The sequence below is a fragment of the Choristoneura fumiferana genome, chromosome 30 (assembly GCF_025370935.1).
Source record: "Choristoneura fumiferana chromosome 30, NRCan_CFum_1, whole genome shotgun sequence".
In the NCBI taxonomy this organism is placed as follows: domain Eukaryota; kingdom Metazoa; phylum Arthropoda; class Insecta; order Lepidoptera; family Tortricidae; genus Choristoneura; species Choristoneura fumiferana.
In genome coordinates this window covers 3,335,767-3,363,762 of record NC_133501.1, presented here as the reverse complement: position 1 = coordinate 3,363,762, position 27,996 = coordinate 3,335,767, and the positions used below count along the sequence as shown (strand labels likewise).

Genomic DNA, 27,996 nt, shown 5'->3' with positions numbered 1-27,996 from the left:
TCCACCATCCCAGCCTGTTTACGTCCCACTGCTGGGCACAGGCCTCCTCTCAGAATGAGAGGGCTTGGGCCATAGTTCCCACGCGGGCCCAGTGCGGATTGGGAACTCCACACACACCATTGAATTACTTCGCAGGTTTGTGCAGGTTTCCTCACGATGTTTTCCATCACCGTAAAGCTCGTGGTAAATTTCAAATGTAATTTCGCACATGAATTTCGAAAAACTCAGAGGTGCGAGCCGGGGTTTGAACCCACGATCCTCTGCTTGAGAGGCCATAGGTCAAACCACTCGGCCACCACGGCTTTCGATATATCAGCGATACATGCGGGGTCACACACAATCCAAACGAGTTACACAAGATCGATCGAGCACCGCAGTGTTATGCTACCAGTAGCATCCAGAACGGTTTTACTGGAATTATTGTTTTTTTTTTTTTTATTCGACTGGATGGCAAACGAGCAAGTGGGTCTCCTGATGGTAAGAGATCACCACCGCCCACAAACATCTGCAACACCGGGAGTATTGCAGACGCGTTGCCAACCTAGAGGCCTAAGATGGGATACCTCACGTGCCAGTAATTTCACCGGCTGTCTTACTCTCCACGCCGAAACACAACAGTGCAAGCACTGCTGCTTCATGGCAGGATTAGCGAGCAAGATGGTGGTAGCAATCCGGTAGGACCTTGCACAAGGTCCTACCACCTGCAACCTGCACCTGCTGTTTTACCGGGCATGGGGCTGAGGTGTGTGTTGTTTTATATGACACATGATTCAGTTTCCTTTTGTTCCACTGCACCTTCAGGGTCGCAATCATCATCATCATCATCATCCCAGCCAATATACATCCCACTGCTGGGTACAGGCGTCCTCTCACAATAAGAGGGCTTGGGTAGTTCCCACGCGAGCCCAGTGCGGATCGGGAACTTCACACACACCATTGAATCGCTTCGCAGTTCTGTGCAGGTTTCCTCACGATGATTTCCATCACCGTAAAACTCGTGGTAAATTTCAAATGTAATTTCGCAGGTGAAATTCGAAAAACTCACGAGGTGCGAGCCGGGGTTTGAACCTGCGATCCTCTGCTTGAGAGACTATATGTCAGTCACTAAGCCACCACAGCTTCAGTCGCAATAGAAATCAGTAAATTCAAAGCAACGGATCTCTTACTGATATTATTATTTTTTGCTCTCGCTCTAATTCAACGAAGATCTAACCCTGTCTTATTAGACAGAGCGTGGGCGCGAGCGCAGGGTCAACGCCCTCTGCTTTCACGCCATGCTGTCTGCCGCAGAACTTAGTAACCATCATCATCATCTCATGGTATACGATAAGACTTCTTTCATCAAAGGGCCGGCAACTCATCCGTAATTTAACTTTAAAATCAGTTTTAAATGAACCTCATTTACCTTTGAAAGAGATTACTGAGGCATTTATTGTAGTCTTGTAGACGATCGGATGGCCAAGTGGTTAGAGAACCTGACCACGAAGCTTGAGGTCGCGGGTTCGATTCCCGACCGGAGCAGATAATAGTATGAATAATACAAATGTTTGCTCTCGGGTCTTTGATGTTAAGTTAGTATGTAATTTATATATACTTACCTACAATTATGTTTATCCATTGCCTAGTATCCATCCTTAGTACAAGCTTTACTTAGTTTGGGGCTAGGTCTGTCCCATGACATTTATTAATTTATTTTATTTTACTGTGCAATACTTGTAAACCGAGTTAAAATGTCACGTAAGTATTATTTTTCTCTTCAATTCAAACATTTTGTGCGACCCATCGCTATACTTTTTTCTTTGTTTTATTATTACTTTTCATGCCAATCTTGTCGGTAGCGTACCGTCTGCGACCGCGCCCTCACCGGACAGGGTCAGCCCACCGGTCCGGTCGCCCGTGACCAAGTAACAGACGTTGCCGGTTGCCGCATTGTTGGCTTAAAGGTTGGCCATAATAAACCTACAACCATTAAGAGATTATAGCCAGTAGTACCGCGTAAAGTAAAGTACGTAAGATTAGAAGAGTAAGATTTAAAGATAGGCAAGTACCTTACGCACCTAAGTCTATCGGCAGGTAGTGGCCTGGAAACTAGACTGTATAAATATAGAATAGTTGAAAGATCGATCAATGACTTCTGCGGAGAAACCAAACATTTTTGGCGACCCTTCGGCATGCTTGATGCCAAACCGTTGTCGGTAGCGTACCGTCGACGACCGCGACCGTCACGTCGCCGGACAGGGTCAGCCCACTGGACCGGTCGCCCGTGACCAAGTAATCGAATTAATGTTTATTAACGGTTTTTAAAGAAAATAAAAGTCTTTAAGTAACGAATAATTATTGGAGTAGAAACAATCCTTTTGACGGTCAGTGACCACTTCTGCATTTGGCCACGTCTGCATTTGACCACTTCTGCATTTGGCCACTTCTGCATTTGGCCACTTCTGCATTAACCTTTTACCAATAACTCATATATATTAAGAAGTGTTCTATCAGACAACATTTTTAATTTTCATTCAATTTTTATGGAATAATCGAGAAAAGCTAACAAAAATGCAACGTTGCCAGCTCAGCAGGTATAAACGCTCTTAAGGCTATCATGACTTACGAGACCTACATACGAAAGCATTTTTGCTCAAGCAGAAACGGAGACGCTTCGCGCTCGCTCGCTTAATTAATTAGGTGTTGAAGGTTAGCTGATTATTTTTAACCACAATGCACGTGTGGCCCGAGTTAAAGCTTATACGCTTTGATGAACTATGAACAACTAGAGTTTACCCGCGGCTTCGCACGCGTAAACTATTCGATCTGGTACAATTTAAATTCCGGGATTTTATAAAATTCCCCTAGGAATTCCCAAAATTAATACCGTGGTCTTTTTATTGAGGTTGTATTAAGAACAACTGTCCAAAATTTCCAGACTCTAAGCCCAGCGGCTGAAATTTCAAGATTTTATCCCTATCCCGTGTGAATATCGGGATAAAAATTAGCCTATGCTATATTCTAGAAGTGCAGCTATCTACGAGTACATAGGTACCAAATTTCATGTTCATGACTCTAAGCCCAGCGGTTGTTATTTCGAGATTTTATCCCTATCCCGTGTGAATATCGGGATAAAAAGCAGCCTATGTGTTGTTCCAAATGTCCAGCTATCTACAAACCAAATTTCATCCAAATCCGTCTAGCCGTTTTAGCGTGAAGGAGTAACTTACACACACGCACACAAACTTTCACATTTATAATATTAGTAGGATTATTTCGCTCACACGCGACCTTACGACAGCTACGTGTATGGAACAAATGTGTGTTCACGCAGCTCTTCCACCTCACACTGTAAGAGCACACAAAACACAACACAAAAAGTTTACCATTACCACCAGATGTTAGAGTCTGGTTGAGTTCGAACAGCGTCAGTTGTGTATTGGTGGTGATAGTTGGGTTTGTGTGTGTTTTACAGTATGCAGGCGGAGGAGCTGTATGAACACACGTTTGTTGCATAAACGTAGCTATCGCAAGATCGCGGGTGAGCATAGTAATTGTTTACAGTTATTGATATGGACCTCCGAAGTCACGCCTGATTCAATAAATTATTTACACGCTAGTTTCAACAAACGTCTAGATCATTCCTAAAATTTGCCCAAAATCTGCCAAAAATATCATAAATACCAAATTATGTGTTTAATTAGACACACACAAACATCACGCCTGTATTCCCAAATGGGGTCGGCAGAGCACACGAAACGTTACCGCTTCGGAGCCACTTTTAGCAATTTTAGGTTAATAAATTATTACCTTGAATAAAAATGAAATGTACTTACGTAAAAATATTTGATGGTTTGAAATAGTAGATTGTACAACAAGAGCATAAAACGAGCCATTTTACCCAAGACGTTCATATAGCCACCCGAGCCGGTATGGCGAGGGTGGATAGACACATCGAGGGGAAAATGGGTTTAATGCTCGAGTTTTACACTCTGCTTTGAAACGAAATTAGCAACAGTGGATCAATTGTTCACTTACTATGTACATTTTATTTTACATGAATTACTATATAATTGATTTTTTTTAGTTTTTTTCACTTATTTTGATTGATTTTTAATTTTATACAAATTAAAAATTATGAAAAAAATATATATAAACTTCTTTGTTTGTAGCTGTTGGTTGACACCTGATTACCTCTTGGTCTTAGACGAAGATTTTATTTTATGCACTAGTGCATAAACACGAACTTTACGAGCATGAGAAGTGAAAATATATTTTGTGGTATTGTTTACGTAGGCATGGCGGGGAAGAGATTTGAACTTTGCTTGCTTTGCTGTCGCCTACGGTATACCTTAACCTATATCCTCAGTCGCCTCTTACGACATCCACGGAAGAAACGGAGACGTGTTATTCTTAACCCGACACCACACGGGTAAACGGGTAAACATATTAGACATATTATATAATAGGCAACGGTTATCATTTATACAATAGGACAGCTGTCTGAGAGAGATGAATGTCAACAGACTGTCGGCTGTGTAGTACGCACAGGTGGCGGGCGAGGTGTGCGAAAGGTAGCCAAGATATCAATCTATACAGGCAATTAAATAGTAGATTGATAACCAAGGGTGGAAAGTGACCCATTTCACCCGAGATATTTCTGGCGCTCGAACCAGAGGCGTCTTTACCTATAGTGCAGGGTATGCGTTGCACACGGGCGCAGCGGTGTTAGGGGCGCCGGCCGCGGCATTTTGTACGTATTCCATTTTTACCGCGCGCTTTCTAGATGGCGCTAAAGTTATAATTGCACACGGGCGCTACATAGGCTAAAGATGCCTCTGGCTCGAACGAAGTGAAAGCACCAATAGTTCGAGGAGAAATGGGTAATTTCACCCGAGTTAGACACTCTACTTTTAATTTCGACTGTGAGGAAAGTAAAATACTACAAAAAAAATATAGAATAATAATAAATTGAATTTACTTATATCCAACCTCCAACGGTACCTTTTCGATTGGCCACATGCCACGGCCGACTATAAAAAAAATCGAATTGGTCACGACTAAGGAGCTTATATACAAAACTGGAGGTTGAAAACCGAACGAAGAAGTTTGACCTTTATTACTTAGTTATATGTATATTCCATCTCTTTCTTAACCTAACTAAAGAAGATTCCAAATAACATTAATAAATTCAAACCTTGGACTATTTCGTAATCCATCCCTAATCCCTCAGAAATTTTTCATAGCTAATGAAAAACTTCAGTGATTATAATTAATAATGAGCAGGAAGATTGAACTTGTCTCAAAAAAATCTTAGGTATGGTCACCCTATTGGTAGGGACAAAGGGCATCGGTACTAGCTATCTCGTTCGTCGTGCTTTTGAGCTGCAAGTGCTCGGTCCCGTTTAGGTAGTACGTCCATGGTTTCACTATAGGTACCTAGTTTGTTGACGGTTGTATCAAAGTAATATTGATGATTGACAGCCAGTCTAGTGCCGTAAGGTACATAGATGTCAATGTTCGTGACAGACAAAGCATTTATATGACGATAAGATAAGTAATAAAACGTGACTTATTCTCATTTCACTAGATTATTACAAACAGTTCCATTAATTAGATGAATTAGAGGAAAGTGAACGCAACAATTACAACATAAGGGAATCATCTAAGGAATTATCTATTTCAAAAGTTCATTTTACAGACTGGCCACAGAAAGTTCCTTTTCCTTTAAAGCAAAATGTTTTCGGCAACACAAAAAAAAACTTTTTTTGCATCTTTAAATTTTTTGCTATATTTTTTAATGCTTAATGGTTAAGTTCTCTGCTTTCGCTTAGAAGCCTCTGCCCTGTCACAACCCTAATTATATATATCCAGCTATCGCGCCGCTGCCATATTGAACGATTACCATAAATGACGTCTAGGGTTCATCCATTAATATGTTCATCCATCCGTAGGGGGAGGGAGGGGGTAAGGCGGTTTTTTTTGTTAAAAGGACACGTCACCAATTGACCGAGTCCCAAAGTAAGCAAACCTTGTACTATGGTCAACGGATAAACATACTTATATAGATAAACACATACTTAAATACAAATTAAACACCCAAGATTCGAGAACAAACACTCGTATTGTTCATACAAGTCTCTGCCCCGGCCGGGGATCGAACCCGGGACCTCAAGCTTCGTAGCAAGGTCCCGGTCTTCAAAGTATGACTATTGGCATCGCGCAATTGTCACATGCTGATACTATGCCTCATGAAAAATCAAGGAAAATCATAAAATTGTCACAATCAAACACCGCCGTACTTGGAAAAAGCTAATAGTCATGGAAAAACTAACAGTCGGTGACAAAAGATACCTAATAGTTTAACTTTCCATTAGTCAGAGCTTTATCTATGAGTTCTGGTCCAAGTAAAGGGAGAAACGCTACACAGAAAACCTTGGGGCCTACGGGTTAGAGCTAAAATTATCGCACGTCGTGACGTCACGGCCCCCCATCCCCGAACTTTGACGCGCTTCATCTGTCAGTTTTGTTTGATACACAAAACAAAAAATATGGTCCAACATTTTCTGATAATCTAACTGAAACGGACTAAATAGTAGATAGTACACCAAGAGCATAAAACGAGCCGTTTTACCCAAGAAGTTGTATAGCCACCCAAGCCGGTACGGCCAGGGTGGATAGACAGACACGTCGAGGCGAAAATGGGTTTATTGCTCGAGTTTTACACTTCTATGGCGAGGAAATGAAATATCTACAGTGGACACAATTGTTCACTTACTATGTACATTTTACTGATAATGCATTTATACTATATAATTAATTATATTTTTTTAGTTTTATTGATCTATTTTGATTGATTTGACTGATTTTTGAAGTTTATTTAAAAAAATGAGTAGAAAATTCTTTGTTTGTGGCTGTTTACACCTGATTGCCTTGGTCTTAGAGACTTAGACGAAGATTTTACTTTATGCACTAGAGCATAAAAAGTCATTTTATGTCGCCTAGATCCAGCATAAACACGAACTTTACTAGTATGAGAAGTGAAAAAGATTTTTTTTACCCAGGAAGCTAACCAATTTGTACGTGCCAAAAAATGTCGAGCGGGTAGGTATGCCCTTGTTCTACAGAAGGTACGAAATACTCACAAACTCGCATTTATAATATAATTTGAATGTATAAAAAAAACGCCTCTAGAACATCCTCAAACCCAAACCTTACTCCAACAAACAAAACTGATAAACCCCCAAACGTGGCTAGCACTACATAAAGCCGACCACCGTCCATCCCCGCCACAGTAACCTGCGCGTGCGCCAGTGCCCGCGCAACCGCCATCACGCACGCGCGTCAGATTCAAATAACGAACGTTCAAATTCGAAACCGTTAATTCGATTGATCGTAGTTTGTTTTAATTTTTTTATGGTTCAGTGTTTTGTGCAGTGCAGTGAAGTGCGGATTATTTATTAAGTAAGTGAGTAGTGCTTATTTAAAGTTTAAAACAGGGTTTACTCAAGTTAGCTTGTGAAGTTTTTCGTTAACCACTTCGAGAGTATTTTTTGTAAATAATAAATGTTTATTGACAAAAAGTTACATTATTAATAGTTATAACATGAGATGTAGGGTTATTAGTGTATAATATGCGACATTGGTGTTTAAACTAGGCTGAGCCTGTGTCTTAGACATCAGTTTCTTCCTATGCCATTACTAATTGGCGAATGCGATTATTAACTACAATAAATAGTGCAACAAAAAAAAACACTTATTTACTTAAATTAGAAAAACATTGTGAATATCGAACTAATATAAATTAAAATAAGAGGGTAAGAAGCATGGAGTTCGAAACAACTGGCAAAACAATCAAAACGAAACGTTAAAAATATGTTTTACCGAAATAACTTGTTACACTTAAACATTAAAAAAATCTGGAAACGCAAACAAACTATATACTTGATTTTACAGAGGCAAGAATAGCAAATATAACGAATAATGTTTAGCCGTTTAGCTTTCGTATTTTGTCGGGAAAGGTTGTATTTGTTGCTTTCTCAACTAGCTTACTGATGTTTACTGAAGCGAATTGAGATAGCAAGATAAACACGAACTTATCCGAAAAAATAAGATTAAAAAACATTATTCAATAGATCTGTAATTTAGTTTGGGTGCAAGTGCAAATAAAACATTGATTCAAACTTGAAAATACGATGACCTTATTCACGTATCAAATTATGCAAACTTCAGGTACCGACAATTTAAAACAACAATCCTTCAATATTATTACAATCGAATTGCAATACTTGGAAATGCAGAGTTTCGCTATGATATTTTTATTTTTAATTATTGTATAAACAGTTTACAGCTGTTCAATTTATTAGCATACCTTAATAAATAAATAAAATAATATAGTAGCTAATAAATTTAAACATTTCTATCATACACAAGATGAATCACTAGAATATTTATATTCCTTACTATCTAAACTAAACAAAAATAATCTACAAATCTGTTTATGTAATTACTTAAATTGGGTAATTTGATTAACCTTTTGAGGTCGCACGTCAAATTACTATGTATTATCAATTACCTAATGCCAGTGAAGTAAATTTCACATTTACCTTATTTATTGAACTATCATTTCGAAAATTTAAATGAGATTTGTTTCGTTATATTAAAAAAATCAACGTAGGAACGCGTTGATGTCTTTTTCATTGAATCGAAGCAATGTCAAATAAAGGTCGCCGAATGGACTTATCCAATACAAAATATGAATATATAAAGCTCAAAGCATTATATAAATAAGCTTTTGCCATCCTGGGCCTTTACTCCAGTTCTTGCCCGCGGGATTTTCCCATCTGCACTCCCTGCATAAAAAGCAGCCTATGTTAATCTAGATTTTAAATCGGTTAACTTTACCATTACTACACGTATACAAAGTTTAATCATCGTCATATCAGCGGTAGGACGTCCACTGTTGGACATATACCTCCAGTAGGCCTGCATCTACCGTGAGCCCGCGGCTTTAACCAGGTCATTCATCCGCCATCTCGTTGGTGGAAATTTACTTTATTTCATTATTTTTGTAGTTTTGATATTATAGTCTCGTAAGTACCTATACTTTGTTCTTTTTTTATGCGTAAGAAATAAAGTAAACAATTTTGAACTTTTTAACCTCCGATGCCGAAGCTGGGTATGACACCAGTGTCTGTCTGTCTGTATACAATACAATGCAATATTCTTAATTGCACATCATATCTGTATCGACTGTATCTGTATCAGATTTCGATGCGGTTTTTAGGGTGCCGTAGTCAAATAGGAACCCTATAAGGGGTTTCGCCATGTCTGTCCGTCTTTCTGTCTGTCTGTTTGTCCGTCCGCGGCTAAACTCGAGACCGTTAGTACTAGAAAGCTGTAATTTGGCAAGAATACATATATTAGTCACGCCGACAGTGTTAAAATTTTAAATTTTTTTTTTTAGGTTTTTTCCCATAGACTTAAAACGGGGTGATTTTTCTTTCTCGACTAACCCTATAGCCTGGGGTATATCGTTGGATAGGTCTTTTAAACCCATTGCGGGGTTGCCCCCCCCCCTAATCTAAACTGTTGGGAGGAAAAATATAAAAAAAACAGGATGGTAGTATTTAAGTATATCAAATTTACAAGGAAAATTATAATGGCTAAAATTGCTTGAGAATTATTAGTACCTAGTTTAAGGGTGAAGACACATTTATCAGCATCGAATCGCATTTTGTAGTACAAAAACGCAATATTGTATGGAGATGCGTCAGCATCAATTCACCCTTCCGCATCGATTCAGCTTCAGCATTAAATGCGTATAAGTGTAGCTATCCATTTAACATACTTAAGAATGCTTATTCATGATAAAGCATGAGGACGGCTGCTTAAGACGTGAAAGTAGATGCTTGCGAATGAGAATACTTGATTACGCGTGAGACATAATGCTTGCGATTGATAAAGGCTGCTTAAGCGTGAGCTTTTCGTTCAGCTTTAAAAACGTGCGTTAGCTCCCTTTAGCATCTGAACACATGTAACAGCATTCTTTAAACTTCCGATGCGTATAGTGTGTCCAATATCATCCAGCTAAATGCGATTCGATGCTGATAAATGTGTCTTCACCCTAAGGGGCTGTTTCACCATCCATTGATTAGTGTTAACTGACGGTTAAATGTGATGCCGTCTCCGTCTATTCGAACAAAACAAAAAGAGACGGCATCACACCTAACCGCCAGTTAACACTAATCAATGGATGGTGAAACAGCCCCTAAGAGTAATATATTTAAGCTTGGAAAATTCCGTACACAAAATACCACAGAATAAATAATAGTATTACAATACAACCTCTTATTCGAGCTCTATCGAATCTTAATACGCTTCTCGCATCGGCGCCAGAGTGTGATATCTTTGCTAGTAGCTGGAAGAATTTATGTAGCGAGTGTATGAGGTTCTGTGAGGCGAAGGATGACCGTCCATCTTCACTAAATTGTTTGTAAATGTTAATTCTGTTATCTTTTGTGCCATGTGTCACGTGTTGTACTTGTTAATATTTTATGAATTTCACAGTGCTTTGGCTTGTCTGTAATGCTGTGTAATTATTTCATTAAATAAATAAATACGAAATCATCAAAAAAATATTACTTGATTTTTCATAATGGCTACGGAACTTATCTTGGGCGTGCCCTACCTGCTAGTTATTTTAATATTTTTATTTATGCCAATACTACATTCAACCTGCGTAAGTTTACAAACAAACAGACTTACAAACGTTCGCATTTATAATATTAGTGGGATAGAAATCGAGCTCGCATTCCACATCCAACAGTCACGTGAAAAGCTCTCAACAAAAATCACTACTACGTTTACGTTGTATCAATCACGTAACAGCGACGTAACTAACAAACTATTCTTGCTCAGCGCAACTCTAGTGGAAACAGTTCGGCGGAGCAAGGATAGGTAAATGAGGCGTTTCTATTGGTTCATGACATGACAAACACATTTATCGCAACGCATCTTCGCACATCTCTAGTGGAAACGAAGCCTTAGATGCCATGTTTGATATTTACACATCAATAAAATATTATCTTGCCGTGGCATTATGCTGAGTGGGGACCTGTTTAGCGTCATGTATGTCTTTATTTGTTCTATGTTTGTTCCTACGTTTGTTTTTTTATGGCGTTAAATAAATGTATTTTCTTTCTTTCTTTCTTTATAGCTCAGTGTGTAACATAGCAAAAGCCGTGGTGGCCTAATGGCTTAATGGCTTGTGGCCTCTCAAGCAGAGGATCATGGATTCAAAACCCAGCTTGCCTCTCTGAGTTTTTCGAAATTCATGTGCGAAATTACATTTAAATTTTACCACGAGCTTTACGGTGAAGGAAAACATCGTGAGGAAACCTGCACAGGCCTGCGAACTAACTTAATGGTGTGTTTGAAGTTCCCATCTGCACTGGGCCCGCGTGGGAACTACTGCCCAAGCCCTCTCATTCTGAGAGGAGGCCTGTGCCCAGCAGGTATGTTTAACATAGTATACAGTAGTTGTTTCGATGGGGTATTTGGTGACGCGTTGCGAGCGTCACGAGGCTGCGCCGGCGCATACAAACGCGCGCCGCCAAGGACGCGATTCCGCATGCTACAGGCGCTCCTTCCGGGACCTCATTTATCTCACCACACACGAATGTTTATTTACATCTGTGCTGTATGAGTCTATATTAAAAGGAATAACACTAAAACACATAATTATAAATATGCATAACATTAACTTAGCATAACATTAAATGTTCTAATTTAAATAATATTGTCAGTAGGTATGCATAATAGAACACGCACAACATGACTACGAGGAACAATCGACAATCCAAATTACTTAATTGATTGTTGTAAAGTTATGACAACATTTCTACTTTATGTACACTAATTATTTGTAAATAAATGTTGTTTACTCATATTTTGAAATGCTTCTTTCATTTATTTTTGAGACGATATTATGATGTGTGCGTGTGGAACAACATTAAAGATTTTATAATATACCTAGAACCGTGTCTTATCATATCATCTCCAGTCATTTAGCAAATTGTCATTTCGCAATCATTTCTCAATTTATCTATATACAACTAATTCATTTTACCGAATAATAATTTTCATTTAATATTGTATGCTTTGACAAATAGATTATTTATTATTGATATCAAATAGTAAACTCACGTACGACCTACAAACGTTTGGTATATTAGTTTGTTTGTCATAGGTTTCCTTTTATATTAACTTTAGTTACGTTTTAAAACTTTCAGCTCTTTTTAGGGTTCCGGAGCCAAAATGCCAAAAACGGAACCCTTAAAGTTTCGCTATGTCTGTCTGTCTGTCTGTCTGTCTGTCTATCCTTCCGCGGCTTTGCTCAGGGACTATCAATGCTAGAAAGCTGTAATTTTGCACGGATATATAGGTAAACTATGCCCGACAAAATGGTACAAATAAAAGTTTAATGGTACAAGTAAAAGCCGGTTTTTTTAAGGACATTTGGGCGGAAGTTCGTTACCAACAAAGTAGGTTAGGTTAGAACTCGCAAAAAATAACTAGTACTACTAAAGTAGGTCAGGCTAGAACTGCGACCTCACAAAAAATTAAATGGCACCAGTAAAGTAGGTTAGGTTAGGTTATAACTGCGACCCCACACAAAAACGAGCTGCTATTAGAAAAGAAGTAAGTATAACGCCAGCAATATGGCACACCTTTTGTATCTTTTTTCTTGGTTTGCGTATAGTAGCAATATTTATTAAGTAATCTTTTTTTTAAATGACATTTTGTAAATCAATGAGTTTGCCATGGAATCCTTTTATATAATAAAAAGTTTATAAATACTAGTTATCAAACGATAAGTTTAAATCGAAACATTATATATGTGAAATTAATAGTTAATGAAACGATGGCTGTGGACTGAACTGGACGTAGTAGTTTAACAAAAAAGAACCAAACCTCAACAATTGTTTTTTTTTAAATTTTGGATCTACTTTCAGTAGGAATAAAAGCGAAGTTTAACATGACAGTGCTTTGGATCATTTTTGCTAAACTACGTCCAACTTTTGTCAAACAAGTTTCGGTGAAACATTAGTGAACCATATAAAGCATATGTAGGTACGCGGAGCTCCTGTTTCTGTGCCGTTTGAGCCTTCGGACTTGATGCAATAAGTACAGTCACCAGCACCAATATCTGACACAGCAAAGCGTGCATCCATATCTGATACGACTCTATTTCTAGGGCCGCTAAGACGTGGCAGATATTTTCAGGCTCCACTGTAGCAGATGCAGGTGACTGTACCTAATCTGTTTTTTTACATAAAACTGACCATGATTGATCCCTATCTCCAGATCGCCCCTATCGCCAAAGGTGTATCTCACTGGTCCAGTAACAGCCTATTCACTCTAGCCTTGAAGAGCCCTAGATTGTATTTATCCGGAAATACAGTGGACGGGGGCGAATTCCATTCCTTAACAGTTCGCATTATGAAAGATAAAGCAAACCGCTTCGTGCGGGCCAAGGGAACACTAACTATATAATATACCTAATCAAACCTATTTATCTAGAAATAGAAATAGAAATCGTTTATTTCTTGGAATATGGTAAGTACAGGTAGTTCTTATAATAAATTTCAGCGGCATATTCTGCCAGTCCTAGAAATAACTACTACTACCCAACTGTTCTGTATGTATGGATGTTCAAATAAATCTAACAAACAGCCGTTTCATATTTCATTATGTTATTTTAACGCTACATTTTGTTTATACTACTACATTTAAAGCAAATAAATAAATTTCATTTCATTTCATTCCATTTAGGGAACTTACTAAATGCCAAATAAAATTATGCCAAATAAATTTATGCTTATTAACGTTACCTACGCGTATTAGGCATTATGCATGAGTTTTATTTATATGCCAAGTCTGACAACACGGCCTCTCTCTCTCCTACACTGTCAATAGCTAGTAGATATTGTTTTCTATACCAATGCCTTCCAAAAAACCTTGTAGATTTAGTACCACATTAAACAGTCTCAAAATCAAAGTTCACTTTGTATGTATGACACGGACTTACATACAAACAAGTCCACTTTAAAGCGTTCCCACACCATTCAAAAATGGACGTGCCTATCGTACAAATTGAATGATAAATCGAGCGAGGTTCGTGTAAAAGAACCTCTAAAAAAGCACCTAATAGTGCAGTTATACACTTCTAAGGGGCTGCTTCACCATCCATTGATTAGTTACGGACGGTTAAATGTGATGCCGTCTCCGTCTATTCGAACAAAACAAATAGAGACGGCATCACATTTAACCGTCAGTTAACACTAATCAATGGATGGTGAAACAGCCCCTAAATGTTGAAAACAACACGTACCAAGAAAGTAATTAACTGCGATATTTAAAAACGGCACCAACAGTCACCAGCATTAATATCTGCCACAGCGGAGCGTGCAAAAATATCTGACACGTCCTTCCTAGAAATAAAGTCGTATCAGATATTTATGCACGCTTGTTGTCTCAGATATTGGTGCTCGTGACTGTACCATTAGCCAAAATATGTGGTCTACCACCCTAAAGTTGATAATCGTTTGCATGTCATAAAACAATAATGCCAATAGACGTGTCTGTGAACTTGAAGATTCGACTTTAGTTTAGCGACGTATTCATTTGATTTATATGATTTATATAGACCACTTATTTGGCTGATGGTACCTTAGGGCCAAGCCACATCACCATTTGTTTAGTGTACTAAAATTAAATATCACTTCATAAACGGTGTATAATTAATAGTGCCAAATTTCATAACTCTACCCTGCTAATGATATTTTCCGATTTTATCATGATCCCGTGGGAATACCGGGATAAAAAGTAGCCTATGTGTTATTCCAGTTTTTCTGTATCTACGAACGAACCTATCAAATTTCATCTAAATCCGTACAGCCGTTTTGGCGAAACGAAAGTCATCGCGGTCTTATTGACATTGCATGATAAACAACGGTGTCAAATTTAATGACGGTTCCTAGAGAATATCGGGATAAAAAGTAGCCTATGTGTTATTCCAATGTTCAGCTATCAACGTACCAAATTTCATTAAAATCTTTTTTTTTTTATACAGTATAGGCTTGCGTTTGGCCACAATCACGCCTGATGGAAAGCGAGGATGAGGCCTACGATGGAGCACGCTTGCCTAGTAAATGCTCATTCACCCTAGACTTGAAGGCCGTTTGAGAGTTTAAGAGTAACACACGCATACACACAAACTTTCACATTTATTATGTTAGTGAATTTTCGGAATGAACTACAGTCAATGGCACCATTATTAACCCCCGACGCAAAAAGAAGGGGTGTTATAAGTTTGACCGCTATGTGTGTCTGTCTGTCTGTGGCACCTCTTAAACGGGTGAACCGATTTGAATGCGGTTTTTTTTATTTGAAAGCAAGTCTTCTAGCGATGGTAAATCGGTTCAGCCGTTTTTGAGATTTTGAACTTTGAAGCGACAACGTCGGGGGTTTTCCGACTTTTTGTTGCTTAGGTTATCTGACACAACTAAGCGTGCATAAATCTATCTATACATCTATACTTACATATAATAAATCTGAAAAGAGTTGAAAGTTTGTACAAGAAAGATATTCGAAAAAAACTTGTCTATGGCTTAGAATCGATAACAGAACAAGTTCCAACAGTTTTTAGAATTTTTGTCTGTTTGTATGTTTATTTGACCACGCATCACGTGGAAACCGCTGAACCGATTTGGATGAAACTCAGCATACAGATAGTTTGAGTCCCGGGGAAGGACATAGGATAGTTTTTATCCCAGAAAATAATATAGTTCCCACGGGATAGCGATTAACGAATTATACTAAGTCGCTTCATATCTAGTGCCAGTATCACGTGTCAGATATACGTATTTGCATGCTCCTCTTTGGTAGATATTAATGCATGTACCAATGTGGTCATTGTATGTTTTTTTTTACCTGTTACTTAACCCCGACTTTTAATCATTTACGAAAGATACTATCACGCAATCAATTCAAAGTATATGTTTATCAACAAAGCAAGTTTATTCATTTAATGAATTCACGTTTGCCGTTTAATTTTAAATCAAATATGTACATAAGCATAATACATAACACGTTTCTGGGTCAAGGTGCGAATTGGCACATAAAAGATTGGATTTTAAAGCGGTCTGTGGGCAAAGGTTTTTTCACTTGTCATGCTCGTAAACTTCGTATTCATACTGGATCTAGGCGACATAAAATGACTTTTTATGCTTAAAAGATAACATCTTCGTCTAAGACCAAGGCAATCAGATGCCAACAGCCACAAACAAACAAGTGTATATATATATTTCTTATAATTCGTAATTTATATTAATAAATCAACAAAACTAAATAATGTATATTGTAGCATTGCATGAAAAATAAAACATAAATATCTAGTAAGTGAACAATGAGGGCTATCGCGAATGAATTCGCCGCTAGAGGCGCTAGTGTAGCGTGAGGTCTCCGAAATGTCAAATCTCATAGTTTTTGGGTGAGCTACGCGGGTTTATTTATAATTAGAATAATTTTGTGAATTATTTGCAATATCTGAAATTAATTATGGCAAATATGCGTTCCGGGGCAATGAATGTCTGTGTTTTGAGACAGTTTTGTCTTTCGGAAACCTTTGTCCTCCCTTTTTTCCGAACAAAACAGGGACTATGCAACACTGTGGCATGCTCGATATTTATATGGTACGGTTTTAAGGTGTATTAAATATGATTTTAATCTAAACTTTGTTTTCACGCCCGTAATAACAGACTTTCAAAACCATACTTAAAAACCTCACGCAACAGTGCGCCATCTAGTGAGACAAAAAACGATAGCCCTCATTGTTTCCACTGTTACTTTTTAATTTGCTCGCAATCGAAGTGAAAAGCAGACCCTATACTACGAAGTGCAAAATTCGAACTTCGTCTCATGCCGTCCCGCTGACGCATATTTTATTTAATACGAGAGTGAGAGGGAGGGTACGATACGAACTTCGATTTTCGAATTTCGTATTAGCCCCCCAGTGTAGAACTCGAGCATTAAACCCATTTTCTGCCCTTGTTGTACAATGTACTATTTCTGTTACAGTCTAAAGCGACAACTTTAAGGGGATGTTTCACCATCCATTGATTAGGGTTAAATGTAATTCCGTCTCTATTTATTTTGTTCGAATAGACTGAGACGGCATCGCATTTAACCGTCAGTTAACACTAATCGATGGATGGTGAAACAGCCCCTAAATGTCTTAAAATTAAACCGGGTTAGTTGACTGAACACCCCCGCTAACACAATCCAATGTCTTTAGGTCAACTTTTCTAAGTTATTTTAAGGGTTCCGTACCTCAAAAGTAAAAAAGGGAACCCTTATAGGATCAATTTTTGTCCGTCTGTCTGTCTGTCTGTCTGTCAAGACCCTTTTTCTCAGGAACGCGTGGAGGTATAAAGCTGAAATTTATTTCAAATACTGAGGTCTACTGTCCCTTGGAGCTCTGAAAAAAATCAGCCGTTTATGCTGAAAATTTCCGCAAATTTTCGAAACTCGCAAGGGAATCAAAACCTACAGGGTACTTCCTGTGAACTCAGAATCTTGAAATTTGGTATGAAATTAGCTATTATAACACAACCAACTAGAAAAGTCTGAAAATCTTGATTTTTAGATCTGTCTGTAAATATAATGACAAATATAATCTGACCCCACACTGCGTACATTTTGCTTAAGAGTAGGGCTCTGCATACACTGGATGTATTAAATCACTCGGAAAAAGCGAGAAATATCTTCAAGACACGATCCCCGTTTACTTACATACCTATAAATGTGTACGGAACCCTCGGTGCGCGAGGCCGACTTGGACTTGCCCGGGTTTTTTTTATTATGAGAGGAAGCTACGTCGCGTGGGAACTACGATAGGTACTCACTACTCTCCCACCTTATCTGTACCTAGCAATGCAGGCTGGGGTGATGATGATGATGATGATTATGAAAGGGAGGTAATTGAGCATGCGCGCCATCGGTCGGGAAATGGTCACCACCGCCTATGAGTACCAACAACTCAAGGATTGATCTGGTGCCGGCGCCCTTTTTGAAATTTCCAATTTGAAGAGTCCACGACGCACCAGTGACTTGCACGGAGTTGCGAGTGTTATAGGAGGTGGAATTGCTATCCCGGGTGATCCAACATAATATGCCCGTTAGTCTAATATGCTATAAATAAGTTTTTAGTATAAATTTCATTTTAACACAAGCTTCTTTTGCTAACTGTACTTTTTGTTGACTGTACTTGTATTGTCAGCCAAACTACATTTGCATACCAAATTTCAAGTCGAACCGTTGAAGAGTTCCGTCCTGTGGAGACGATCCTGGCCGGACTACCAGGATGCCACTACCAGATTATTGTATTGTCACGCAATTAACATAAGTATACCAAATTTCAAGTCAATCCAACTGCTAGAAGTTGGTCGAATTTAACTTGCAAGACTTGATTACAGACCAACAGACAGACAAGACAGACAGACAACGGGACAGGTGAAACTAAATTAAAGCTTTTTAAAAAAAGAAGCCGTGGTGGCATAGTGGTTTGACCTATCGCCTCTCAAGCTGAGGGTCGTGGGTTCAAACCCCGGCGCGCACCTCTGAGTTTTTCGAAATTTTTTGTGCGGAATTACATTTGAAATTTACCACGAGCTTTGCGGTGAAGGAAAACATCGTGAGGAAACCTGCACAGACCTGCGAAGCAATTCAATGGTGTGTGTGAAGTTCCCAATCCGCACTGGGCCCGCGTGGGAACTATGGCCCAAGCCTTCTTATTCTGAGAGGAGGCCTGTGCCCAGCAGTGGGACGTATATAGGCTGGGATAATGATGATGAAAAAAAGAAGAACCCCTTAAATCTAAATAATTAATAACGGCACCATCAAGCGTTTGAATAATATCACACTTGTCATTAGGCCCCATTTATTAACAACGTCTGAGTCACGTTCGCAAATATTATATTATTGGCATGTTATTGTTGTGTTGTGGTGGTAGCTATTGCTAGTTTAATAGTCGTTTATATACTTTAGTAAATCTATCTATCTATCTACATATATATGAATTGCCAGAATGTACCTATATACTAAGATTGGTTTTTTGGAATCTTTTTGTATTTTTTATTTCAATTCCAAATTTTTACTTTTACGGTCATCCCGTAAAACCTAATTTGAAAATACAAACTGAAATATAGATGCACAGAAAAACCAGAAAAATAAGACCATCACTGGGAATCGAACCCAGGTCCTCGGTAATCCGTACCGCGTGCTATACCGCTACACCACTGATGGTCAATGGCACTTAAGTAGCGTCGCTGCTTAAGTGACTAAGTAAGAAACAAAAACAAGCCGAGATATGAGGTGCATAGGGAAATTCGTGTCGGTACCGTTGACCATCAGTGATGTAGCGGTATAGCACGCGGTACGGATTACCGAGGACCTGGGTTCGATTCCCAGTGATGGTCTTATTTTTGACCATCAGTGGTGTAGCGGTATAGCACGCGGTACGGAATACCGAGGACCTGGGTTCGATTCCCAGTGATGGTCTTATTTTTCTGGTTTTTCTGTGCATCTATATTTCAGTTTGTATTTTCAATGTACCTATATACGCTCATAACTTGCGAACGACGGTTGCGGACGGTACTGAATTTAGGGATGTATATAGGTGTCGAGAAACATACGGAGTAAAAATAGTGGTTTATTCGAAAAATCAGTAAGTAATGCAAGGTCGATCTAAAATTAGGTGATTAGCTCAGGTATCAAATGATCTGTTTATAATACGGCGTCCGCAACGTGACACGAACTGTGGTTCGTGGCCTTATCACATATAACAGGTTTTCGCGTGTTTACTTCAAACGTAACTTATTAGATGTTTTTGTGTCTGAGAGTACTCAGTTGTGATCGATCGTAATGAATAGAATTAATTAAATATTCACGGTACTTTCTGGTAAACAACAATTAGGCACAGATGTAGTGAATAATCCGCTTCCATCGTGATAATTCGGAACACACACCGCCAAAGTGTCTATTACTTTTATACACCGTGTTATTTTTGATTTCCGTTAGCATCGGCAGACGGCTTAGTTCATTGATATGAACTAAGTAACGTTTCGTGAAATTTGAAAAAATAAAGGTTTTTTTTTCGAGATTAGAAATCTTTTTGTTTTCATGCATATAATAGCTTAGTTAAAAGTTAAAATGTCAAATAAACAAACATGACAAGTGACATTGACATGACACATAAGAGAGACACCAAAGAAATCCACATGTTTAACTTTCTTTTGCACATAAAATATTTTGACATATACCACTAGCTACTGAAGCCTCAGTGCGCGAATCCGACTCGAACCTGGCTAGTTTTTTTTATTTATTGTTATTTGTACAAGTACCCAGCAGTAAACGAGTTGGCGAGGGAAAGTTCATTACAAAATTACACAACATAAAGCCACCTTTTTGCGTAAGTCGGTTGATGGGCTTATTTTATCGCATGATACCGAAACATCAACTCATGGTCATGGTGTCAAAAAAGGTCAGAGCGTCAAACGATCATGTTTATAAGGGCAAGGGTGGATCAACCGTGGTGGGCACGATGGGCATGCCCACAACCCTAAAAGACTTATGACGGACACACTTTCACGGTCTATCGAGATGCTTGGATGATAAAAGGGAAATAATTAAATTCAAAAGTCGATCATTCATTGGCATGCATGATTGTTTATGGGCGAGTTCATAATCCGACTCGCACTTGACCGATTTTCGGGTGGCTGTCAGTGCTGTCACCATAAACCTTTTTTGAGGCCTGGATCCACGCCTGTATAAGGGGCGAGTCCATATCGACTCGCATGATTGTTGAAAATCATAATTTACAATACGATCAAATACCAGGGATGTTACGGAGTTCCGATTCCGTTTCCGTTAAGTCGGAACTTCCGTTTGATATTAAACATCCGTTTCGGTTCTGGTTCCGTTACTTTTAAAACGAAAGTTATATCATCGTTGATACTGCAATATCGCGTAACTAGCTTTTTCCATAAGGTATAATTTTCACTGTCAGAACAGTACTAACATGGTACCTATTGATCTGACAATGAAAATTGTACCTTATGGAAAATGCTAGTTACGCGTTATTGCAGTATCAGTGACGATATCGGATGTCATGAGCGGCGTACATCAAAAACAAACAGAAGGCTAATTTAATTACCTATGTAACGCTTCTGACACTCGCGATCACAATCTAATGACAGTTTTTGTATGCGAAAACTGTCATTTGATTGTGATCGCGAGTGTCATAAACATTACGCAATATTCCCTCAGATTTAGTAGACCCAACCTTAACATCTCGTTCACCTATCACTCAGGCTCCGATTCTGGTTCCGGTTCCGTTTTCGGCTCCGATTCCGTTTCTGGTTCCAATAAATGAAATTGAAAACACCTGGTTCCGCTTTCGGTTCCGATAAAACCACATCCGTTACATCCCTGTCAAATACAATACAATGACCCTTTATTGTACAAGTACACCACAAATAGTAAGCGATACAGAAATTAATGAGACATAATTAAGAAAAAAAAATTGATGTTTGTTATAATGTATCATTTGTCATAAAGGCCGCCTTACACATGCTCGTGAAGTACCAGCAGGGCTACTGCGAAACTCGAAGTTCGTATCGTACCGTCCCGCTCGCTCTCGTATTAAATAGTATAAGTGTCAGAGGGATCGCACGACATGAACTTCGAGTTTCGAGTTTCGTAGTAGCCCTGCAGTATGCCACTAAAAAAGCATGCTTAATAGTAGCCCGTGTCCTATACACACATGCTAGTAGGTAGCATTTGCTCAATAGTAGCATGCTATCGTGCTAGTAACGCGCATGTGTAACGTAGCTTAACTCTTTTTTCTCCATATCCATTAATTGTTTAGAATTGATAAAAAACAAACCTAACCAGTTCACAGCGCGGTTTTGTGAACGTTTCACTAAAGTATTATACTGTTGAACTAAAATAAAGTAAGTATGTAAAATACTGTTTTCAGCATCAACATTGCCTAACACTAGCACACAATAAGTCAGTACCTGCAGCATATATAGTCATTTAATAAAAATGTACCTCCTTTTCTATCTTATTTTAATTTATCTTAATTTTAGTTTTGATTCTGACGAGGTCTGTGGGGCTTTTTGAAATGAAACTAAATTTATAACTTGTGCGAGAAGCACCTAAAAATGTGTCTCTGAAACATGAAAAGAAGAAAATACTGTTAATTTTTCTAAAATACTGTTTATTTCCCTTCTCAGACGTAAATATACTTTATTTCTTGTAAAAAAAGTTGGCAACCCTAGTTGTGTCAAAGTAATATTGATGATTGATGCGCCGCGCGTTTTGTTCTAAAAAGCTAGTCTAGTGCCATAGGGTAGGAGTAGATGTCAAAGCAATAATGAGTACCTAGAGAAGTAGTTACTGTAATTCTGCAATACTACTCTGTTAAACTAACTACCAAGTGTCTACTGCAAGCTGATAGATTTAAACTCAAGACAGAAGCCCAGCTCAAAAGTTCAGGCCGGCAGGTGTGCTCCTTCCGTTAAAAAAAAGAATCGGAATTTCGACGGCGATCTCATTATATTGCGTCGTCTTTTTTTAGGAACCAGTTTCTTATATCTATAAGAGTACTTATGTTCAATATTGAGATGCCTTCCCTAACGCAGTGTGCTGTTTAACTCTCAGTTCATTCAACGCATTTAGGCGTTTTGCTGCTACTGGAAAATATTATGCCTACGCTGGAGCACAGGAAGGCAAGCACTGCTGCAAGCATAGAGAATAAGATGGTATAGTGAGAGTTATAGTGTAGCAGCGTGTGGCGCCTTACTACTCAATTCCCACTGGGTTACCTACATTTTTTACTTGACGTAGGTAGTGATGGCAAGCATGACCGTGAGGTGTTGTATCTGATGACATATCTAACCCACGCCATTTCCCCGGTTCATCATCTTAATCTGTCATCTCCCAGGATAACAGGATCGAAGGATTTTGGGCACAAATTTGTGCCTCTGGGAGAGGACAGGTTAATAAAGAAAGAAGGAAATAGCATGGATATTATTACAAATAGACAACACGGAGGGTGTAGTGTCATTGTGGTCGTGAATCGGACACTGGCTCACATAATGCTGAAGAGTTTTATTTAAATTGAAAATACAAACTGAAATATAGATGCACAGAAAAACCAGAAAAATAAGACCAACACTGGGAATCGAACCCAGTTTCTCGGTATTCCGTACCGCGTGCTATACCGCTACACCACTGCTGGTCAACGGTACAGACACGAATTTCCCCTATGCACCACATATCTCAGCTTGTTTGTTTCTTATTTAGCCACTTAAGCAGTGACGCTAGCGACATCTATACCGTAGCCCTCATCGAGAAACTTTCGACTTTTTACGGGATGACCGTAAAAGTAAAAATTTGGAATTGAAATAAAAAATACAAAAAGATTCCAAAAAAAACAATCTTAGTTTTATTTAACGCTTGTTAACACGTTCCGCCCCGGCAAAGATGTACCTACTATAAGCTCTTACGCTATATCGAAAATACAAACTGAGACATGGATGCACAGAAAAACCAGAAAAAGAGACCAGCGCTGGGAATCGAACCCAGGTCCTCAGCAATCCGTGCTGCGTGCTATAACCCCTACACCACCGCTGGACAGGAATTTAGACACGAATTTTTCCTATGCATACATATCTCAGGTTGCTTATTTCTACTACGCTACTTATGCAGACATACTTATGAGATAGATGTCGCTAGTGCTGCTGCATAAGTAGCGTAGTAGAAATAAGCAACCTGAGATAGGAAAAAATCGTGTCTAAATTCCTGTCCAGCGGTGGTGTAGGGGTTATAGCACGCAGCACGGATTGCTGAGGACCTGGGTTCGATTCCCAGCGCTGGTCTCTTTTTCTGGTTTTTCTGTGCATCCATGTCTCAGTTTGTATTTTCGATATGGTTTCACGGGATACCCGTAAAAGTAACAAATTTGGAGTTGAAATAAAAAATACAAAAAGACTCCAAATAACCAATCATAACTCTTACGCTATACCTACGCATATCCCACAGCAGTCACTTCTATGCCAGTGTCACGTATACGAGTTTGTGAGACGCATGAAGTGTCAAAATAATTCGTACCTCCTAAAGGCTGGCATAGCGTAAGGGCTTAGCTGCACGTCACTGCTATTCCGCACCGTTTGCGTATTTTAAGCGGCGGTGTGGAAAGCATGCAAAAAAAAACGATGCGTCACTGCGATTCCGTGCCGTCGCCGTTTTTTAAGCAGCGGTATGCCCGCACCTTTATCCCGTTCTCCCGCCATTCTTTTGACTTCCCGAGTTGGCTTACAAAAATTTGCACCCCATGCCACTGCCATGTAGTAATTAAGCAAGGTATTCGGCTTTAAAATTGCTTGCTGGATAAATGCCTTACAAAGCGCCACATAAAATAAATAAGTACCTGGGCGACAGAGCTTTGCTCGGGCTAAAACTCGTTAATAAGCGTTTTCCCAGAGATAAGACCAAGCTACACACAGCGGCGCACAGACTTGGTCATTGACTGAAGCTCAAAAGTCCAGGCTCAAGGTTTGCCAACGAGCAATGGAGCGCAGCATTTTGGGTGTTCGAAGAACTGATCGAATCAGAAACACGATACTGCGCTCTAAAACTCGTATCACAGATGTGGGTTAGGGTGCTTCTTATTTTTCGACTTTTGAAAAATGATTGCGTCAGCCCGCCATTCTCTTCTATCACCTAAAAAACGAACCTATATTTTTTATTTATTTTTTAGATAGGTTTTTAGGGGTCGCTACCTCGTGTCAAAGTTTGAAAAAATTATGATAATGATAATTTGCAGCTCAATGTACAATTGTACATAAAACAGTTATATTCATCATTTATAAATCAAAATAGAATATAGAAATCTATCTATCTATACATGATAAAGCAAAAGATGGAAAAGATGCTCTTTGGTTGGCCTGTCGTCACCATATATTGGAAATACTGCTACAAGCAATCGTAGTTCAAGCACTAAGTCCATCAAGTGGACCAGAAATATCGATCTTCAAACGAATTAGATCTGCTTGGCCTAACATTGACCAGAATAAGTTCAGTATACTTTCTTCAAACCGTCAGGTCTTTAAGATGCGTAGAAAATATAGCAAGCAGCACCATTTATTTTGCTGAAAAACAGCTAAATGATTATCAGCCACGTGTCGATTACATGGAACTATTGACACTTACAATAATATTTTTAGGAGGTGTGCCTAATAAAGGTATATCATTCAGAGCTCCAGCAGGTCTTCATCGCGCACGATGGATGTCAAAAGCAATTTAATGCCTTAAGCTTTTTATGTTCAGAGACCAGTTTAAACTGACAAAAAAGAACTTAAAGCCATTACTGAAATTTGCGTTTTCGTCGTTACGATTTTTGTAAGATGCTGCTTCCAAGGCAAGGGTAGTGGTGTGGCAACTTCAGCACCAAGGAATGGCTTGTGGCTGTTAAAAAGTCTTAAGAAATTTTGAAAATATAAACAACGCTATATCCAAAAAAGCTCTAACGAAGTACCTGGTGCATTTGTGGTATGTGTCCGAAGAACTCGTTGCGCTTATTTTTTTTGACGACGAAGTTTCTCTTGAAAGCAAGCAAAAAATGGTGATTGCACTGAATGAGGAAGGTACAGACTATAGCCCAAAGCGAATCACCTTGGATCTAAGTCACATCGAAGAAAAAAATATTGAGGATTTCGTGACCAGCAACACCTTAAATTTTTTAGAATCCTGGGAATTCCGTCTGCATTTTTGCAAAAAGAACCTCTTCTTTGGGAAGAAGATGAAGACTACAATGCTTCCAGAGAAATTGTACGTTCTATGAGATTGGTGAACGACATTGCGGAACGCGGCGTAGCATTGATTGAAGAATTTAATAAACTAATTACCACAGACGAAGAAACAAAAACAATTCCTTCTTTTGGTTGTGAAAAATTTCTGGCAAAAGTACCCTGATACAAAGAAAACTACTTTATTAGCACAAGTTACAACTTTTTGGCTCCGGCGTCTTACGTCAAAGTCGTAAAATGTCCAGGTGCCCAGGTCGTAGAAAGTCCAGGTAGTACAATGTCAAGATCGTAAAATAACCAGATAGTAGAACGTCAAGGTCGTAAAATAACCAGGTAGTAGAATGTCAAGGTCGTAAAATAACCAAGTAGTAGAATGTCCAGATCGTAACATAACCAGGTAGTTAAATGCCAGGTTGTAAATTGATATTAATAGTACATAGTACGAAATTTTTTAACAATAAAGTAAACCCAACTTTGTATACCGAAATTTATCTAAATCGGAAGGAATAATGGGGAAGTTTTTTTGGATCGGCATGGCAATCATTCAATCAATTGCATGGCTGTGTGCGGTCCAGATTTAAAATTTTATTACTCCTACGCAAATTGGCCGGGTACCTACATGTGAAATTGAAAAAAATTTTTTTTTAATTGGTAATAGATTTTAAGACTGTAGTAAGTCTTTTAATTGTGTTATAATATAACGCACATAATATTACTTGATTTTTTTTCGTAATGGCTACGGAACCCTATCTTGGGCGTGTCCGACACGCTCTTGGCCGGTTTTTAATACTTGAAAATTCCACGGTTAGGACCGTCCGAGACAGATATTAGTAAAGATTGGACATTTTACTACTTTGACATTTCGCGATTTGGACCGTCCGAGACATAGACATTAGTAAAGATTGACATTTTACTACTTTGACATTTCGCGATTTGGACCACCCGAGACTTGGACGTGGCACGACTTAGACGATGTAAGACATGGACCTCTTACGATGTGGACGCAATTTCGACACTGGACATTTTACGACTTTGACGTAAGACGCCGGAGCCAACTTTTTTAACCCTAATAGTTATATAATTAATGTATGCTTGTCTTTTTTAGAACTTAATTAAAGAATTTTCAAAAATACTTTTTTATTTTTCATTCGCTGGTAGCGACCCCTAAATTTTGCTTTAAAAATAAAATAAAAATTACGTATTAGTTTTTTTGCGCCTTATAACAGAATAAAAGGGTGACACGCATCATAATAAAAAAAAAATTTTTTTTTGCTCACTTAAGGAGCACCCTAATGTGGGTGTCAAGACCGCCAAGCTGAAGTGGGACTGGGCCGGACATGTCTGCCATATGCACCCGGACCGATGGGCACGGATCGTAACCGAATGGGATCCGAGGGATGGGCATAGGAGCAGAGCAGACCCAAGAGGAGATGGCGGGACGACCTGAGCGCTTTTCAGCTCGATTGGCAGGTGCATGCCCAGGACAGGGAAGAGTGGCGGAGAAAAGGGGAGGCCTTTGCCCAGCAGTGGGACATAATACAGGCTACATAAAAAAAAAAAAAAAAAAGATCAAGCTAGATCGATTTGCCATCCCCGTGAACCCCTACATACCAAATTTCATCGAAATCGTTGGACCCGTTTCAGAGATTCAAATTATTTATATATTCATATATATACAAGAATTGCTCGTTTAAAGGTATTGGAAATAATCTATTGTATAAAATTCTCGTGTCACAGCGTTTGTGACCAAACTCCTCCGGAACAGCTTAACCGATATTCGGTAGGTCTGAGAATAGGATATAAACTATTTTTCATACTTCTACGTGGACAGAGTCGCGGGCAACAGCTAGTAATAAATAAATATCATGTGGATAAATGTCACCAATTGACCTAGCCCCAAACCATACCTAGTGCCATCCACGGAGACGCGTGATTTTGTAAAAATTAGCCATTAATGACATTTTAATAAGAACCACGGCACGCGTCATCGTGAATGACTCTGCCTATAAGCAAGCAAAGCTATGGGTAGCTATGGGTACTATTGGCACCGGATAAACATACTTATATAGATAAAAAAACA

At 38.8% G+C, this 27,996-nt stretch overlaps 2 protein-coding genes and 1 pseudogene across 5 annotated transcripts in view; 2 read left to right on the top strand and 1 right to left on the bottom strand.

The window, feature by feature from the left end:
- Positions 1 to 27,996, bottom strand: part of LOC141444635 (uncharacterized) — a 101,485-nt gene that overhangs the window by 34,786 nt on the left and 38,703 nt on the right. The gene's annotated exons all lie outside the window — the stretch shown is intronic.
- Positions 732 to 26,152, top strand: LOC141444416 (uncharacterized; annotated as a pseudogene).
- Positions 7,272 to 27,996, top strand: part of LOC141444638 (uncharacterized) — a 54,346-nt gene continuing 33,621 nt past the window's right edge. For 2 of the 3 annotated variants that reach the window (XM_074110209.1, XM_074110207.1), the window contains exon 1: positions 7,272 to 7,443. The gene's annotated coding sequence lies outside the window, so the exon portion shown is untranslated. Of the gene's footprint in view, positions 7,448 to 27,996 lie in introns of all 3 variants that reach the window. The other variant, XM_074110208.1, reaches the window with a different exon arrangement.